At 41.8% G+C, this 19999-nt stretch overlaps 1 protein-coding gene across 2 annotated transcripts in view; it reads left to right on the top strand.

The window, feature by feature from the left end:
- Positions 1-4029: 4029 nt before the first annotated feature.
- Positions 4030-19999, top strand: part of KCNB2 (potassium voltage-gated channel subfamily B member 2) — a 382502-nt gene continuing 366532 nt past the window's right edge. Inside the window, exon 1 of one of the 2 annotated variants that reach the window (XM_026012567.2) lies at positions 4030-4318. The gene's annotated coding sequence lies outside the window, so the exon portion shown is untranslated. The remainder of the gene's footprint in view (positions 4319-19999) is intronic. The other variant, XM_026012560.2, reaches the window with a different exon arrangement.

The raw sequence follows: 19999 nt of genomic DNA, 5'->3' as shown, positions 1-19999 counted from the left end.
CTCAAGCTCTTAGAGATAATTTCTTTAGCTTGTTAATGTATATCCTTCCAGAATACGCGCGCGCGCGCATGCACACACACACACACACACACACACAGACACCATATTTATATAAATGTAAATTTTCCCCTTTAGTGGGGTTTGCCTCATTTTTAAATATTGTTCTTTTAGAACTTGTTTTTGTTTGGTTTTACTCAGTATGTCACACATTTCTTTCTGTTTGACCTTTTAAAGAGACTTTTAAAACCAACTCTAATTGTTCCATCTCCAAAAATGTAAATTCTTAGCCTTATGCTTTCAACATTTTAAAATATGTTCATCCTCAAGCCTTTTCTACTTTATTCTAATCTATACAGGCTCTCTCTGCAAGTCAATTTGCCAATGAAATTCCAACTTGGAACATTAGTCAGTAAATGTTATTTAGGTTATAATAAATGTTTTCAGATACTTTATTCAACAAAAAATACCAAAAACCTATTATGGTTTATATTTTTGTGTATTTAAATATATATTTCAATACACTAGCATTATGATCTATGAGAAAACACTTCTTCATCTAAATCTTATCTGTTGATGTACATGAGACTATTGCAAGTGAAACTTACATTAAACTATTTTACCAAGCATTAAGAGGGAAGCATTTTGACATACAAGACATTTATCCCCTTTCTTATTAATATAATTCCATCAAAACTCAAGGTAAATCTGAGAAATTGAAATACAAGCAAGAGAAATGTTTCCATAAATATCAACAAATGTAAAAAAAAATGGCTTAAGGAGCAATGTGAAAACATGTCTGACTTTTCAGCTAGATCATTTTAATTTTTGCTTTGGAGAACAACCGAAAAAAATATAAAACTGTATATACACTAAGGCAGTAGAACCATGTGGTGGTAATCAACACAAGAGTCTTTGCAGCCATCCGGAATTCAAGCTGTGCATATGGAGAACTCAGCTATTCCAAACAATTTGTATACTAGGGGTTATTCTCCATAACCCATTTGGGCCATGAGTAATTTATTAAGTGGAATTATATTTTATTTCCAAAGGCTCTTTTTCCATAGCATTGTGTGCTTATAGACACAATGCGAGCATGATGGATACTCTACTCCTAGCACCCTACTTCCACAAAATGGAGACAACAGCAATGTCTTTTAGCTAATAGTAATTTGATCTCTTGACAAATGATCACTTAGTAGGAAAACGGGTTTGGATTTCTAAACTGTAATGGAAATTTAAGGTAAAAAATTTTTTTTAACAGATACTTGTCAAATTATTAAATACTTACTGCACTGACCAGTAATGTTGACATAGGGCTAGTAAAGTAACAGAATTTTCACCACCTCTAAAATTCACTAGAGACATTGATTATGAATTCATTAGAAAGATTATACCACTTGAATTTAAGCACACCTGAAATAAATCTTAAGTGTTTTTTTCTGGACTTAAAACATTTTATATACATTCTATTCATTTAACAAATATCAAGTGCCTGAGAGAAGTCGCAGGATAAATGTTTGGTGGATAAATAGGTATCTGTTACGTGTGTGGCTTTGGATTAAAATTAAGGAATGCAAACAGAGTGTTACGGTATCTACCCTGGAGGAACAGTAAGACCTGTACAGGGGAGTACACATATGAAGCAGGAGGGGATATGTCTTTAAAAAGATAGCTCCAACCATGTGCTAGAAATCAAAGGTGAAGAGTCCGAAGAGGCAGAGCTTGAAGTGGGACTTGAAGTGCTGGAATGATGGTGGACATGAGAAGGGGGAGGAGGAGTCCTAGGAGGAGAGTTCCCCATGCAAGGGTCCAGGTCTGCCGACACCGGTAGGGACTGGGGAGCTAGGAAACCTTTGTGGTCAGGGGAATGAAATGGCCAGGGTTGTGCTTGGCGAAGACCAATTTGCAGAAAGCTGGTGAAATGTGTGGGAAGGTGAAAAGACAGGCGCAGGAGCAGACATCCTGCAGGTCCCTGGAAATGTGGAGCTGAAGCTTGGAAATAGGTCAGGGTTGGTGATAAAGGTGTGGGAATCTCTTCCTTGTCCTAGCGTTCATGCTTGAGAAGCCTCAAGAAGGGCAAAGGACCAGGACGGGTCCTTGGCGGAGGGTGATGGAGTGCGAAGGGCCAACTTTTTTTTTTTTTTTAAAGATTTTATTTATTTATTTATTTATTTATTTATTTATTTATTTATTTATTTATTTATTCATGAGAGATGCAGAGGGAGAAGCAGGCTCCCCACGGGGAACCTGATGTGGGACTCCATTCCAGGACCCCGAGATCACTACCTGAGCCCAAGGCACACGCTCAACCACTGAGCCCCCTAGGTGCTCGGAAGGGTGAACTTCTTTACAGAATTTCCTAACAACTGGCACCTCAGGAAAACAAAACAAACCAAAACAAAACAAAACAAAAACCCACCCAGCACGAGGTCGGGCCTATGGAGAGGTGAGAAATCAAGGTGTAGAGGTCCCTAGGTGATAGTGCTTCTCAGTCCACCCCAGGGCTAGGAAAACAGAAGCAAGGACTCAATGAGATGTATTTAAAACTGAGTGCATTTTTGACTCTCTTCCATAGCATCTTTCTTGGCCTAAAGGAACTCAGAAGGGAGTCCCGGCTCTAAATATGCTACCACGGCCTACATGGTTTTCTCACGGGGTGTCTTAAGCTACTTTGTTTTCCTCCAAGCCCCGTAACTGTGCCCATTAAGGAGCGCAGGGGTCAGCAACCTGGGGAGCCCGGTGGTGTTATTTCCAAGTTCATCCTGTCTTTTCCGCGCCCCCAAGGTAGGGGAAGGTCTGGGTGTCCACCAGGCGGCCTCGCCAAGGAGGAACTTGGCACAAATTCTCCAGCTCGCAGGGAGAGCGGGCAGAAGCCGGCAAGCCGGAGCACGGAGAGCGCCCCCGTGGGAGGCGGGAGTTGAGGCTGCCACCGAGCCGCCCGCCCTTGCCCCCAACCCCAGGGCAGAGGGGTAGCGGGGACTGGCACGGCCCCGAACCGAGCTGGAGCTGCCGGGAGGAAAGTCGGGTCCCCTCTGCGCTCCGGGCTCGCCCCCCGCCCCCGGGGAAGATGCCCCGGGCCCCAGCGCGCAGCGGCGGGGGCTCCTCCCCGCGGGGCCCCGGGCCCGGGGCGCGCAAGGGCGGGCGAGGGGGGGGCGCGCAAGGGCGGGCGAGGGGGGAGCCCCGCCGCCGGGCGCGCCGCGGCCCAGGGCATCCCGCGAAGCCGCCCCGGCGCCTGCCGGCGGGGCGCCCCGGGCTTTCCCCGCCGCCGGGTGCGCGGCGCCCGCCCCGCGCGGACCCTCCTGCCCCGCGGAGCGCGAGCCCCGGAGCGAAGCAGGTGGGTGTGGAGCCGGCCGGGCCCCGGGGAGCGGCGGGCGCGCCCCGGGAGAGGGAGGCGCCGGCGAGGTGTGGGCGGCGCCCGGCCGCGCCCTGGGCTCGGGGGCGCTGTCCCAGGCCGAGCGCACGGCTCGGGGCCCGCCGCCCACCTCGGGAGCCGCGAGCGCCCGGGAGGAGGAGGAGGGGGCGGAGGAGGACGCGGAGGAGGAGGAGGAGGAGGAGGAGGCGGAGGAGCAGAGGCGGCGGCGGCGGCGGCCCCTCCAGCCCGCGGGTGCGCGGCGCGCGGGAGGAGGCGGAGCGCGAGGCGGGGTGGCCGCGGGCGGGTGTGCGCGCCGGCCCGGCGCCCCCAGCGCCCCCAGCGCCCCCAGCGCCCTGCCTCGCCTCCCGCCTCGCCTCCCGCCTCGCCTCCCGCCCAGCCTCTGCCCGGCGCCGCCACCGACACACACCGGCCCGGCGCCCCCGCCCCGCCCCCGCCCCGGCCCGCCCCGCCCCCGGCCCGCGGGCGCCGCCGCCTCTCGCCCGCGGCAACTCTCCGGCCCGCGCCGCTCGCCCTCCCGGCTCCTTCCGCGCGCGGCGAGCTCAGCCCCGCTCGATTTTTTTTTTTTTTTCTTCCCTTTTCCATCCCAGCCCTCTCCGGTCTGGGCGGCGGCGGCGGCGGCGGCGGCGGGGGGATGGGGCCCCGCGTGGGGAAGGGGGCGAAGATCGATGAAGATTATTGTTCTTTTTAAGGCTCCCCCGCGTCCTCCCGCCGCCTCGCCTGGGGCTGCCGCGCTGGAGACGCTGAACGGAGCCAGGGATGTGAGGACCGGGAGACGCCGGGAGCTGCCGCCCGCCGGGGGACCCTCTCCGCGGAGGGGCGGGGGCGCCGGCCGCAGACCACCGGCGAGGGGAGCGTCGCGGGGAGCGGAGCCCCGGAGGGAGCGGGGGGCCCCACGACCCTGCGCGCGCCCGAGCCGAGCCGCCTGCCCAGCTCGGCGGGAGCCAGGTACGTGAAGGGGCTTCCCTTGGAGGACCGCCGCGGGCACGGGCACGGGACACCGCCGTAGGGCGCCGAGCGGACCCGCGCACCGGGCTGCAGCCCACGGAGCCCCGCGAGGGCTGTCAGCGCCAGGAAGGCTCGGGCCCCGTGGGAAGGCGCCGAGCAGCCTGCCTGGGAGGGGATGGGGACCGGGATCCCCAGGAGGCGAGCCCGCGTTGCCTTCCGTTCCGCTGTGGGTACGCGCCACACTCGCGTGCACACACTTGTGGGACCGGATTCGGGGAGTGTGGCGTGTCGGATGCACGCGCGGTGCTCGGAGGCGGACGGGCGTGCACTTCAGCCCCCGCGGGGTGCGCGGTCTCCGGCCCGTGGCAGGGTCCCCGAGAGGGAGAAGGAGTCGCTAAGGAAGGGGCTTCGTGGCTGTGTGCAACCCACTGTGCTTGCTGCAAGACCTGAGAATACCACTGCCCCGAATGGCTCCAGAAGACACCGACCGTTTCCCCTCATCGTTTGCTTCCAGGGCTTAGTGACCGTTTGCAAAACGGTGTGCTGCCATCCATTTTCTAGAATTATAAGCATTTTTTTGTGTGTTCATTCATAAAAATTGTCAGTGTGCAATGTGCACAGACATGCCCTTTATACACCATGTAGGACTGCACAAGTGAGATAACCGTAGATACAAGATTACACTGAAAAACTGAGGATGCACAGATGTACGCTGGGCTGATTTCATGCAGGTTCAACATTCCTTCTAATCAAGTTATGCAATAGTGTCAATATTTTAAATAGCATTTCGCATTTCTGGTTTCTTTGCGTCGGTTTTTGGATTTTGCTGGGATTTTATTTTTTTTTTTTAAGCTCAGCTCAGAAGAGAAGTAGGAATTTGTTATTGTTTGTAAATACGTGCCATTGTGTGGGACAGTGGCCTCTTGGTATGTTTATCAGTAAATATCAATTGAGATGTTGCATTTCATAAGACAAGAGAAAGGTAAATTCTGGTCAAAAATCTAAAGGCCAACTTGTCAATACCATATAACTTCCGGGAAAGATTTTCAAAAAAGAGGGTAACATTAAAATACACACACACACACACACACACACACATAGAAAGTTTTACTTTTTTTCAATCTTTAGAGGGTGTGTGTGAGGGAGAGAAAGAGAGAGAGAGAGAGAGAGAGAATAAATATAAAGTTGCCCAAAGCTTACTGGTAAGACATGAATTAGATCGAAAGACATCTAAAGAGTTCTTGATTCTTAGATTAACCAGTATTTAAACAGTTGAATAATCTGGCCCATTATGTACGTATATGTGCATTTAATTGCTGCTAGAGGTGGTGTGTTTAATGTAGGGCATAAATAATGTGCTTCCTTGCGTGGCTGCTTAGACTTTCTGAGAATATCGAGGGTACAGTGTATAAATAACTTTTTTCTCCACTGAATAAAAACTGTGCTCTTCACCTAAAAGAATGAATATGCCTCCTCAAAGTAAATACTCTAATGCCCTCCCTCTTGCTGTCAGGTTCAGACCAGTTGTTTACCATGAATAGAATTCGGTCTAATGCACTCTTTTTCCTTTTCTGGCACAGCTCAGACTCTTGGAGAAAGGAGTGAATCAGTTGGCAGTTCTCTTTGCTTTCTTCCTCCTTTTAACCTTCACCATCCCTTCTCCCGGGTGGCGTTTCCAAATCTCCCTCATATACACACACTGACTCCAAAAAATAACTCCATTGCCTGCCACTTTGAGAATTCTAGCGTCTGTCTTTTCTTTTTCTCTGATGTTTTTCTAAGTAGAATCAGTCCATGTGTCAGCTTAAACTATTTCCAATTTCACTTTTCTCTAAATCCCACAGTTTAACTTTCCAGGCATACATGTTTATTGAATATTCAGATGGGAGTAGTGAAAATTATTATTATCTTATCTAATCCTTGCTGTTTGGCTTTTAAAGTTTCCCTGTTGGCACCATGGAGCCACTGTGAATATGGACTCACGCTTCTCATTTCCAGGATGGTAACAAAAGTGAGACAGCTAGAAAAATGCAATGGCAGGATCTGCTTTCAGTGTTATGTCTTGGCAACTCAAAATAATATCCGTCCATGGTTTTTTGCATACCTGCCTGTATATCTGTGAGAAATCTTCATTAAGCATGGAAAAAATACTTTTTTAAAAAAAATTTATGTCTGGCATTTTGAAATGGTGTTCTAGAGAGACTGGGATATGTGTATACGTATTATGGAAATAGACCAGATTACTGGTAAAATCTAGGAAAGCTCCAAAATGTATTTCATTCTAACCTAATGCAATTTTTTCTTGATTATTATAAAGAAGTAATTAGTTATTTGAAATGTGCTTATCCCTTAGAGACTAAATTCCTTAAAGTTGATAGGACATCTTCTCCTGTACATTTTAAGGTAGATACATAAGGTTAAGATACTCTGTTTACTTCAGAATGTAATTTATCTGAGATTTGCTTATATTCACCAAGTGGATTTTGCATAAAGTCACAATGCCTATTATTTTCACAAAGGCTTCAGAGAAGAGTAAACATGCATTATAAGTGATATTTCTTAAAGTTTAGTATTTTTTTAGAGTACTTTTTAAGGTAAGAACTTACGACCTTGTTACTCCCAAAATGATAAGATAAACTTTATGGAGCAGCTCAGTCTTAAATTTTTTAGTTATACTCTAGATCTATAGCCCATTTTTGTCCAGTGATTGTTTCCTCCTTGTGCCTCTTAAATATAAATTCCCACCAACTCTTTACTACAAGCCCAGATTGTCAGGCAGAAGGTCCAGTGTGTGGGACCAGAAACTCGTTGGCCTGTGTAAGTCAAATATTATCGTATCATCTTTTTTTTTCCCCCCCTACCATATTATCTTTAAGGGAAAAGTACCTGTTCCTGTAGGTTGAATTGTACCTATTTATACTGTGATTTAGTGTCATGTATCTATTTTCTCATTAATTAATTCATTCATTACTGGTTAAGTGTGTATATGGAGAAGAGAACTTGATTAAAATGTAACCAGTGTAAGACAGATAGATAGAAGACATAGTCCTTGCCCCTCAAGGATTTTTTTCTTTTTACAGTATAGAGAATAAACTTTGAATATAGAACTAATCAAAGAATCACATATATAGTTAGGGATCTCTGGGATATAGACAAGCATTTAGCAATTTCATGCTTGATAAATTAAGGCAAATCATGAAGAGGCTCATGAAAATTTGTCACAGTCTGTGAATTGGGGAATTATTAAAAAACAATAACAACTTTTATTAAAGTGATTATTTTCTAAATTGAAATTAAATTAAAATATTATTATACATATTTATATTTTAGTAATTATATTATTATTATTACTTTACTTATATAAACAAAATAATATTCTTTTTACTATCATTATTATAACAAGCACTTTGGCCAGGAAATATTTGCAGTGTTATACAAATATTAAATATTCTCACAACCACCCTATGAGGCAGCTATCACTAATCCTGTTCTTCACACAGAAATGAAAATTCAAGTACAGAGACTTTCCTTGTGGAAAGTCACATAGGAAGTAGATGGTACAAACTTGAGCTAAGGCATTCTGGCTCTACTTAACTACTGTGATATTAGAAGTATTAAGTGTTATCCCAGACGGGATAAGAAAAGATGTTTGCAGCTTCTAGTTTTATTTGAATCTCTGTCTTCCCATTAAAGGATATGACCATAGTTATGATTACAGGGATGCTTGGAAAAGGTCAGAAGAAGGGACTTTCAGTAGGTGAAAACCCTAAAACTTTCAACATAAATTTGGAATAGGAAGCTAGATTAGTTGGAGGCTGATCTTTAAAAGTTGGTGAGACTTTTATCAGAATGCTAAAACATTAGGAAGTACTGCTCTTACAGTGACCACAGAATAAAGCTGGCTGGGACGGATGACCGACTGGCCAGTTTCTAATGATAGCTTATTTTCATTTCCAGTTTTTAAAAACTTTGTGAGTTATTTTGAATAAAGTATTATAACTATTTTTAATTTATTATTTTTAGAAGTATATATTCATATGTTAAAAGAAAAATGATTAGTTTTTCAATATAATTATCTCTTACCCATGTCCCCATTTTTCCCTCTGTGAAATGTTCTCCCATATATTAATAGAAATTGGAATACAGTCACGTAACAGATTTACTTTCTAGTATATTGTCTCAAATGCATTTTTTAAGAGATTTTATTTATTTATACATGAGAGACACAGAGAGAGGCAGAGACACAGGCAGAGGGAGAAGCAGGCTAGGCTGCTTGCGGGGAGCCTGATGCAGGACTCTATCCTAGGACCCCAGAATCACACCCTGAGCTGAAGGCAGAGCGACCTGGGTCGCTCAACCACTAAGCCACCCAGGTGCTCCTAGAATGCATTTATTTTATTAAGTGACAACTATAATATAATTGTGAAAGCATAAATCAAATTATGAATTACTGAGACTTTCATCAAGAAAACCTTATATGATATTTGAGGCAAAGTTCTTTCTAAATAGCCACTGCTCCTGTTTATGTGAAAAATACCATCTGGATTAAATTTGGAAGGTAAAATGGACAAATAGTCCCTGCAGGATACCATATAATGAAATATTTAGATATATCCTCAGGATTGACATTTTAATTTTCCCACAGATGTTAAGTCTCATAGGCTTAGTCACATATTGTATAGACAACCCTCCACCTACAATTGGGTTATAGCTTACAAGTTGATTTTAAAGGTTTGGTTTTTTTGAAACTTGTAATGCATTTAGAGAAACAGTACTTTTTTGATGTTTAGGTCTCTAGCCCAATCCACAAATGCCCTTTTTAAAAATCAGTAATATACCTGACGTATAGTAATATTAGTACTCAAAAGCATAACCATTATGTATGGCAATATTCCTGGGGAATAATTTGATTTAAATAATATTTTTTGACTGCTTCTTCTGTGCAAGGCTCTGTGGGGATACAGAGGTGATCATGGTACTTCCTGGGCCTACAGGAAAGAGAGAGAATTGAGAATTTGTGCCTAACTCACTTCGATGTTAGGCAGAATGAAAAAAGCTTAATAATATTGGTATAGGCAAAATAGAGAATAATTGATTCAGAGATCTATAAGGAGAGCCAGGGACTGCCTACCTCCTGAGGATTCTCAGTTGGTGTTTCATCCTCAGGATATCTACTGAGCTCCTTCATCGTTGCCAAGCCCTGAGCTAGGTGTTGGGGACATAAATATGAATCAGACAGCATGCACTCACAGCCTGCACATGCAGACAAGTAAATCATAACAAAATGTCATAAATGCTGTTGGCAGAGCAGGATGGCAATTCAATGGAGTAGTTGCCTAACAGAAGCATCCTGAGAGAGAGAGAGAAAAAAAATGTGATTGCTTTGAGTTCCTAGATGTATTTAATTGTGACTCTCAGTCAGACCCAGTGTCCCCTTTCTGTAAGCAGGGTTTTGTAATGTCCCTTTTATTTCCCTGAAATGATATTTGTAGAAAATATAACCTATCTTCATATGTAACATTTGAAAAATCAATACGTTCTTTGTCTGTAATAGAAGCCAGAAATAAAAGGAAAACTGCTTATGATAAAGTTGTAGGTATATGAGTTTGTGTGTGCTCAGGCATAACTACGCTAAAGGGTATTGAGGCTTGCTACTTAAAATGCGTAAATTTGGATTCAAGAGAAGACATTCAGCTGAATATTGGTGACACTTTTGTACACTTGGCATTTTTGAACTAAGAAAGAAGTAAATATATCCATTTTGTGTGACAGCTACAATTGCAAACATGTGGGTGTAGTGTATTAGTGAATGAGTTTATATGAGCAGCATTATGGTTGGTGACATGACTCTCCAAAATGGTGAGCAAATCTTGAAGTTCCAAATATGGTAGGTGTTTTCCTAGGAAATGGCAATGTAGAAAATACTCTTTGTATGACAGGGTTAGGATCTCATCACAGATACAAGCAAGTTTTTCATGTATATATGTATCTGATCAATAGCATAAAACTTAGGGGGCTCAGGATTTCTGTACTCATTCTGGGGTTTCTGGTATTCCTGGGCCTTGCCTTCCAAATATTTCACAATTGTAGAGAATTCACCCAAAGACTGGATTAATCTCATTCAGCAACACTGATTATGGCTATAGTCTCTCACTGAAGGGAGCCAGTCTCGTTCAAATGCATCATTGGACTGTTTTGAAAAAGCAAAACTCTCAAAGTTTTTAGTAAGAAGATCAATTTAGAGGCTGACCGAATAACAAAGAAAATAAACAGCAACAAAATCAGATCATGTTGATAACTGAGTTATAGAAACACTCCCAATAGTAGGCACAGTACGTGAGGCTGGCTGATACGATCATAAATGTCAGGGCTCTGTTTCCTATGTGGGAGTGACAGACAGGATTTCACAGATGAAGTGACCACTAAGATACTTTTTAAGAGATAAGTAAGCATTCTCCAGGCTAAACAGGAGGCAGGTAGAGAACATTCTAGACAGAGGGAATAGCATTTGCAAAGCAGTGTCATAAAAAGGGTTTGGCTGGTAATTGGGGCTCAGTGTTGGCAGTTACAGGGAAATGAGGGGAGATGAGGTTGAAGAAGTTTAACAATTGGGAAAGGTGTTGTGTGTTGTGCTACATCACTTGGATATTATCTTGTGGGACAGGCGGTGGGGGTTAACTGCAGTTTTAAATAAAGTGACATGGTCCACTTTTTGTGAGGGACGGTCTCTGAGCTAGCATGAGGAAGATGGATGATAAGAGGAAAAAAGATTGAAGCCAGGAGACTAGTTATGTAGGATGAGGTCCAGGACTTACCTTAACAGAATGGTGAAGAAGAGGAGGGTGTGAATTCTCCATGGCAAGCATTTGTTAACCCAAGTGTCCCTAAATCTTTCAGTTTTCAACCTGGGTTGGAATAACAGACTTGGAGCCCCACTCTTTCTTCTTCAGGGGTCATTGTCTTACTTGTGGTAACTTGAGCTTCTGTAATAAAACTCTGTATTTCAGTGATTAATGGAATAGAAGTTTATTTCTTGCTCATATGAGAGTCCAGTGTGCATGTGGGTGTTTTGCACGATGATTTGGGGACCTGTATTCTTGTTGAGTTCTAGGGATTTGGAATTCTGTGCATCTAGTTGGCAATTGTGGAATAGAAAAAAACAGAGAGAATGTTTAACCAAGAAGTGACACACCTTGCTTCCATTCACATTCTGTTGGCAAGAGAATTACATCACTCCATCTATATATAAAGAGGGCTGGAGTATATAACATCTGGCTGGTTAGCCACTCCCCAGCAACATTTCTGTATCATGGAAGGAGAAGCAAAATTTTGCTAAATACATTCCGCCTCTCTGGCCACATGGAGCAAAATCTCAGCCCCAGGAGACTCCTGAATCCCCCTGGTCATTGCATTCATCTCAAAGTCCAGGCTGTAAGGGTAATGATGCTAAGTCCTCCCCATTAAGTCTGGATATGGCTCCTCATTGTCCAGAAATCTTTATACTGAGAGACAGGCTATTGGCCTCTCACGACATGATGGATCAAGTATAAAATAATTGCATTTAAAAATTCCCCTTTGGAAAAGGGAGGAATGGGAGGTAGAGAGCAGTTGTTGGCCTATGACGTGGAAGAAACCCTGCTACATTGCTAAGACCTCCTGCCCTGGCAGTAGGGGGAATTCTTTTTTTTCAGACTCTGGTTTTGCTGTCTTGGAATAAGTCCTTTGTTCATTATTATCTGTAGCCCTGGTCACCCTCTGAGTGGTTCTTCCATTTCTCACGATGGCCACATCCAAAATAGATGTTGGGAAGCATGCCCTTCTTGAGAATTATATTACCTTCTCAGCACCCTTCTTGTGGTCCAAGTTTGGGTGCCTTAGAGGTTGTTTTATAGTCACTGTTTTTTTTTTTTTTTTCTTCCTTTTTCCTTAGGCCAGGATCCTGATTTCTTTGACAATACACTTCCCTCAAAATTTTCATAGGTTTTTAATGTATTTCCTTTGCTGAAAATTCTTTCCTATTCATAATTCTTGAACCTGCTTCATTTCTTTGCTCATGTCTCAACCACCATGTCCCAAGTGGTTACTTTGAGGTCATCTGAAAGAATAGCCATGGGGTGTTGGGTGACTTCATTAATCAGACCTTTGTTGAAAGGCTAATTCATTTTGTCAAACATGGGTATCTGTTATTCAAAGCTGTTTTCAACATTATTACTCATTATTAGAGTCCCTGAAGCAATGTACTGTTGTAGCTCCATAGTCTTGGATTTCTAGAGTTTGGCTATTCACCCTTATTTCTCTTCTCAAACCAGCGAATTCTTTCCTGGGCTCATCCATTATCTTGTAACATCATGCTGTAGACAGTGAGAAGCAACCATCACACACTAGCGTTCTGGCTCATTCCAGCCACTTCCTCTAGAGTTAGTGCAGTTTTGCCAAGGCCTAGGAAGGTTCCAGGCCTCCAGTCTTCTGTCTGTCTCCTGACTGATGCCACGCTACATATTTACATTTTTATAAAGGCAGCACCCACATCAAGGTATCAGCTCCAGAATAAGTTAGGATGATGCTAGCTGCTATAACAAACCGAAATGTTAGTGACTTGACAAAATATAAGAGTTTCTCAGCCACATATCAAATGAGGAGTAGTGTTTATGTGGGGGAGAAAGGGAGAATTGAAAAGGCACATCTACTTCTTAAATATCTTGGCTCAGAGATGATGACAGCAACACTTCTGTTTATAATCCGCTGATAAAAACTAGTCAGATGGCCCCCCTAGATGCAGGGGTGGGGCTGGGAAATGCAATCCCTGAGTTAACAAGAGTTTCCCAGTGACAGTTCTCTCTTATAAAAGTGAAGCATAAATTTAGACAATTAGCCCTTTCCTGCTGTAGTCATCTTCCTCCAGAATAAATTAGAGAGGAAAGGGTCTGAATTACATTCACTCTCCAGTTAATCTATTCTGTGCATAGCATCTCCCCACCTCACCCCTCTCTTCTTATTGGCTCTCCAGCCAGACTTCTGGGACTAGTACAGTCTAACTTCACTCCCTAAAGCATCTCTGGTGAAAGGCTCATGTACATAACAGACTCTAGCTGAGTGCTTTGGGATAAAGGGTGGGAATTCTACCAATAAACGAGAAACTAATTCTAATTGAATATTATTTGTCAATGCTTCTAGAAGTGTCTTTACCATTTCTCACTGTAGGGGTTTGCTCACTGCCTGGATCTCTCTGAGGCCTAGATACAAGCCATTTGCTAGGCCTTTCTCTGCTCCTAGACCCTTCCTCACATCTCTTTATCCGGAATTTTCCCTCTGTCCTTTCTCAAAGTACAGTGGACTGGTGTGCAGGTCCACAAAGGGACTTGCCTGTAATAGCCAAACCTGTCCATTATGGGGTTTTTTCCCCCCCTAAACAAAGCAGTAGTTATTTCTCTAAAAGGACTTATTGCTTTCTCATTTTCCAACTGTCTCAAAATTGTAGCCAGCATTTTAAAGTCAGGTGGCTTAACAAATATTTATTAAGTACTTTTCATAGGTAAAGCACTCTTCTAGGTCACCAGGTTAAACAAAATTGGTTATTATCCTCACAGTGCTTATAGTCTATCTAGAAACAAACAAGAACCCCCAGATTCCTCTTTACTGGCAAAGGCAGTGAATCTGCCCTAGGTCCAGATGACTGGGGATTCTTTATGAACTATTTGTAAAGGAAAGCAATGGGCAAAAAGGCAAAGCTGCTGGAAGTGAAAGGGTGAGGGTGACACTTCTGGAGTGAGGAGTCGCATGTGATCTGTGGTGTGCTAAAGTAGGGGCATTGAGACATTATGCTGCCATTATTATCCAGAGATACCTTTATGCTCTGCTTCCGGTCACCTGTTTTTGTTGTTGTTGTTTGTTTGTTTTGCAGACTCCAGGTCTTGAGTTCTTTTCTACTTCTTTCTCCTACTTTCTAACAGTGGGCACTCAGCCATGTCAGGGTCCAGGTATGCTGGTCCTAAGAGGAAATCAGTAAGGTAGGCACATGTAGCATCTGGAAAGACCAGAGATGAATGGCACATGGCAATCCAAGTGGGTAGGAAGTTAGATTTATGGAGTACTAGGGGAAGTCCTGGCCAAATTATGGGGAGAGGAGTCAGGAAACAGGCACTATTTGGAGATTTAGACAAGTAGGGACAGATGGGGCAGGCAGGATTAAGAAGATCCAGCCCCATAGGCTCAAATGCTATAGTTTGTGTTTGTGGTTACTTAAGAGTTTAGAAAGAAGTTTATCGTATTAAGCTAGCAGGAGTCCAGACTAGTTTAGACATGAGTGTCTGTTGTCAGGAAAGCCATGTGATTGTCACACTATAAATGCAGGGTTTCAGGCACAGTAGATAGGACCCTTCACTGTGCCATCACCAAACTGCTAATACCTCTTTATGGAATTCCACGAAAGCTTATTAACTGGACTTTCAGCTTCTTTTCTTGTCCTCTCAATCCATTTTGCCCTTTTCTTTTCTTTTTTAGAAAAAGTAAATCTGATCATATCACTCATCTACCTAAGCCCCTTAAATGATTTTCTACTTTTCTTATAATAACTAAATCTTTAACTCGGGAGTTACCATATTCCTTCTTCGTTTTCCAAAGCATCACTAAGTATAGGGTTGTTGTTTATAGAGGCTCTGGTCAGCCTGGCCCCTGCCACCTGCCTCATTTCAGGCCATTCACGCTTCATTGTCTGCTATGATTTCTGGCTTTCTTTTAGTTTATCCAAAGTGCCTGATATTCCTTGCCACAAAGTATGCACAGGTGGTTGTTTGGGATGCTCTCTCTTCCCACTTTTACCTAGTTAACTCTTACTCATTTCTCTGATTTCAGGTCAAAAATTGCTTGCTCAAAGAAGTCTTCTTGGGCACCCAGAATAGACTGAGTCTCTCCATTATTCTCTACCTTATATTCTCCTTTGCAGCACTTACCCCAATTCTAAATTGTGGGTCATTTTCTTGTGTAGCTTTGCTGTGTGAGAATGTAAGCTCAATAAGGCAGAGGCTAGCCTTATTCACTGCTTTATCCATACCACCTCTATGGCCATGCACATAGTTAGTGCTCATTGTTAATTTGTTGTGTCAGTGAGTGAAGGAATGGATGGAACCAGGACATAAGTCAGGTTCCAGGTCACAGAACAGCAGCAGGAGTGCAGCTGCCAAGAACTGCAGCCCAGGGTGGAACAGAGTGAGACTAGAGTAGGACCAGCCTGATGATGAACCACCAGACCATGGCCCTGCACTATTTTACCCTCATACACTCTTTACGTCCTTCTTGACAAGGGCTAGAATGGTGCTAGAATTTGGGATGGAACAATTTGTAAGTGGAGGTTAAGAGGCTACCACTGGTAAGAATAGAGGCCACTGGTGGAATGAGATACAGATAAGGAAAAACATGGTGCTACCAATAGAATTTTTCTCTCATCCCTATTTTCTGAATAGAACTCAGCTTCATAAGTTCATAGGAGAGTTGTCTAGACCAGTGCTTTTCAGTGGAACCGATATGATGAACGTTTTCTGTATCAGTGCTGTTTGATTCAGCAGGCACTAGCCATGTAAGTTATTGAACCCTCGAAATGTGACTTGTGAGGCTGAGAGATTAAATTTTAAATGTAAATATCCATACGTGGCTAGTGGCTACCATATGAGACAGTGCAGGTCTGGATTATTATTGCATGAATTACTTTAGGAAACACTAAGTTGCAAAAGCAGTATGGTTTAAATTCTAGAAATACCCACTTACAACCAACATCAGCCTCCAACTAACCATATATAAACATGCAAGCCATCTGTGGAGTCCAATGTCTATTTTGACTCAGATGAGTATCTCCCAGGTACATCCTAGTGAAGGAATTTGAATGCACTATGACTTGTTTCTGTCCATAGGAATCGTTCTTTATTGAAGGCATTTCTTTCTTTATGTACAAAATAGGAAATATTATACAAATGTAGAACATGATTTTTGTAAGTGTCTATCTAATGTGGCTTTAAATGCTTTCTCACGCCCACTTTTCCCAGACAGAATTTTCCCCCTTATTCCTTTCTTTCTTTTCTTTCTCTTCCTCTTTCTTTCTTTCTTTCTTTCTTTCTTTCTTTCTTTCTTTCTTTCTTTCTTTCTTCTTCTTCTTTCTTTCTTTCTTTCTTTCTTTCTTTCTTTCTTTCTTTCTTTCTTTCTTTCTTTCTTTCTTTCTTTCTTTCTTTCTTTCTTTCTTTCTTTCTTTCTTTCTTTCTTTCTTTCTTTCTTTCTTCCTTCCTTCCTTCCTTCCTTCCTTCCTTCCTCCCATCCTTTCTCTTTTTTGTTGTCATCCATCTTTTCTCTCTGTCTCCTTCCTATATTCATGTTTCTTCCTCTATTCATGCCTCCTTTCTAACCTCTAAAATAACCTCTAAAAACAAGACTGTGTTCTTTAAGAAGTTCCTTTCCTTTTGCATATTGATGTCTTTTGTGCTTATTTATAAGAGCTGTTTTATCACTTCAGATTATTAACAAAAAAACCCCTCTGAAATGATAATAACTCTTGACATGCCAATTGATATATTTGTGGAGGTTTGTCAGATATAATAATTTCAATATTTATTATGTAAAGCATATTACAGTGAAGTATTGTGCTGTTTTTTCTTTCACAATTACCACCTAGATCATATTATAGTTGCTTTTAATCCTTTGAAAGTTCCCATGTGACTGGATCTCTTGAATTCATTGTCCTGCTTTTCACAAATGAAAAGCATTATCTTCCAGTAAGATAATACCAGAATGATAAAGTGGTATTTAGAAGGTTCGATTCTGAAATACAACAGTAAACTAACATTTGAGAAGAGATGGTCTGTCCTTAGTCCTGTTCTGTAGTCTGTATGGCTTAGAACAAATGTGTCTAGGGGCTCCCATGCTAAATGTCTTCAGTTCATAAAATCACAATTATTAATTAGACTACCATTAAATATTAATTTACTTTTGAGATAAATGTCATTTTAAATTTGGAATCTTAGGGTTTTTTTTTTCTCTAAATCTAAGGAGAGCATTACCATTAGGCTTTATAGAAAGAGTGCATGTAAAAAGCTTAGAAGCTATTAAAAAGTTACTTCTTTAACTTGGCTTCTGGTTTCATTCAGGCCCAGCAAAATACTTAATAATAAACTTGGCTTGTAATCAGTCATGGGCAGCTGAAGTAGAATAGTAAAAGTTTTATCTTTTTCCTTTCTTTAAATTTAGGGAACATTTTCTTGCAGCCATTTCATAACATTTGGAACACAGTGTTTGATAAAGTTGTAGGTGCTCATATATTTGTCAAATGAATTAATGAAATAGCCCACTAAATTCATTAATTCATTTAAGACTCCAAAGAGTTTTTAAAATTGCAAATGGTGGCCAAGGCTATAGCTTACATATATAACATCACATTCTGCAAAGCCCCTTGAATTAAGATATCTGTGTCATTTGCTGGTATTTTATACTTTTCCTTCCCACCAATATGTTTAAATCATGTAATAAGCATTAATTAGGTGCCAGTTAAAGAATTATTTAGGTCCATAATATTATCTGAGCCTATAAGACATATGCTAAAAGCACAAATCCACAAATTCTTGTAATATTCTTTGCAATCCTTGAGAGGAAGGGCCACTTTACTTAATTTTGTATACCCTGCCCTCAGTATATAGTGATAACTAAGTGACACATTGTTTTGAAAGGAAGGGAGGAAAGGAAGGAGAAAGGAATAATGTATCTAAATCTCTATGTGTTATCTGTAATTTATGATCTTTTTCCCATTCTGACCATAATTGGAATAGGAAAAATTACAGATTTATGTTTTAGTCAGGATTCATTATTAGGTTCAACTCATCAGTGTTTATAGGTTTAACTAAGTATGAGAGAGTCCTATTGCTCTTGCTTCACTTTTTCTCTTCCATTGTTGTTATTTTGTATTTATTTTTGGTGCCCTAAAGAAGCAAGGTCTAGTGGAAAAATATAGACTCAGGAACAAGAGAATTAGTCTCTAGCCCTGCTGCTGAATGGACACTAGGAAAATCATTTAAACCCACTAATGTTGCCCTTCCAAATGTTATGAATTTTATATTTTTAAAGCATCTATCCTGACTATACATCTCAGCTACTAAGACTTTGAAAAGTAATGAAAGTCACTTAATGAAAATTTGTTAGAGGGCACCTGAATGGTTCAGTCGGTTAAGCGTCTGCCTTTGGTTTAGGTCATGACCCTGGGGTCTTGAGATTGAGCCCTGCATCAGGCTCTCTGCTCAGTGGGGTATCTGCTTCTCCCTGTGCTCACTCTCTCTCTTAAAAAAAATAAAATAGGGCAGCCCTGGTGGCTTAGCGGTTTAGCGCCGCCTTCAGCCCAGGGCCAGATCCTGGAGACCAGGGATGGAGTCCCACGTTGGGCTCCCTCCATGGAGCCTGCTTCTCCCTCTGCCTGTGTCTCTGCCTCTCTCTCTCTCTCTCTCTCTCTCTGTGTCTCTCTTGAATAAATAAATAAAATCTTTAAAAATAAATAAAATATTTTTAAAATAAATACAATAAAATATCTTTAGTTTTAAAATTTAGAACTGCAAAAGTAATTGCCACCCCTACCATCTCTATACATAAGAAAATTAGAACAATTAATATATTATATACATGCCACTTAGGCCAAAGGATAGATATAATGGTGTAAGAATTATTTGAGTTTTATTTTTCTATATCATGTTAAACATATTCCTCAATATTGGTTCCATTTTTCCATTTCTTAAACATTCTGAGATATCAAAAATCCTGCCATTCAAGGAAAATCTCCAGCATCTTATTATGAGGTTAAAGACATGGGCTTTGCATTAAGATAATGCTGGATTGGAGTCCTGGCACCAGCACTTACAAGTTATGTCATCTTGAGCAAGGAACTTAGCTTTCTAAGCCTCAGTTTCTTTATTTATAAATCAAAGACAATATACTCATCCCTAGGTGGGTTGAGAATTAGTGAAAATTTTCATTCTGAGATTAAATTTAAGAGATAAGCACAGTGGCTGCATATAATAATCACCCAACACGGGGCACCTGGGTGGCTCAGTGGTTGACCATCTGCCTTCGGCTCAGGTCTTGATCCTGGGTTCCTGGGTTGTGTCCTGCCTAGGGCTCCCTGCAGGGAGCCTGCTTCTCCCTCCGCCTATGTCTTTGCCTCTCTCTCTGTGTCTCACATGAATAAATAAATAAAATCTTAAAAAAATAATCACCCAACATGTGGTAGGTGATAAAAATGGTAATTATTAACAAAATTCACAAAGCAGATGAGATCATAACTTTGGCTTTCCTTCAGATACATCTCCAAGAATATTCCTACCTTCTAGGAAATAAGAGTTTCTACTTATGGACATTTTGATCTTAAGCTGAAATAAAATCCAAACTGCAAATCTGAATCTTATAGCAATAGTTTATTTTACATTGACATGCTCTTTGACTATAATCCTGACTATGTGAGCCTTGTAAAAGTGAAAAAGAATACTTTATATATCACCATATGTAAACCCAATATTATTGATTCTTCCCTTGAAGAAAAAACATTGGGAAAATAATATAACAACATTAAAGAAGAACTGAAAAAAGGGGGAAAAACCCATAATTTCATTATTCTTAAACCTACTAGTTCTTCCAGTGAAAACAACAGGTGTCCTTTATTTATGA

Source organism: Vulpes vulpes, chromosome 13 (assembly GCF_048418805.1).
Source record: "Vulpes vulpes isolate BD-2025 chromosome 13, VulVul3, whole genome shotgun sequence".
NCBI classification, from domain to species: Eukaryota; Metazoa; Chordata; class Mammalia; order Carnivora; family Canidae; genus Vulpes; species Vulpes vulpes.
This window is presented reverse-complemented; position numbering and strand designations above follow the sequence as displayed.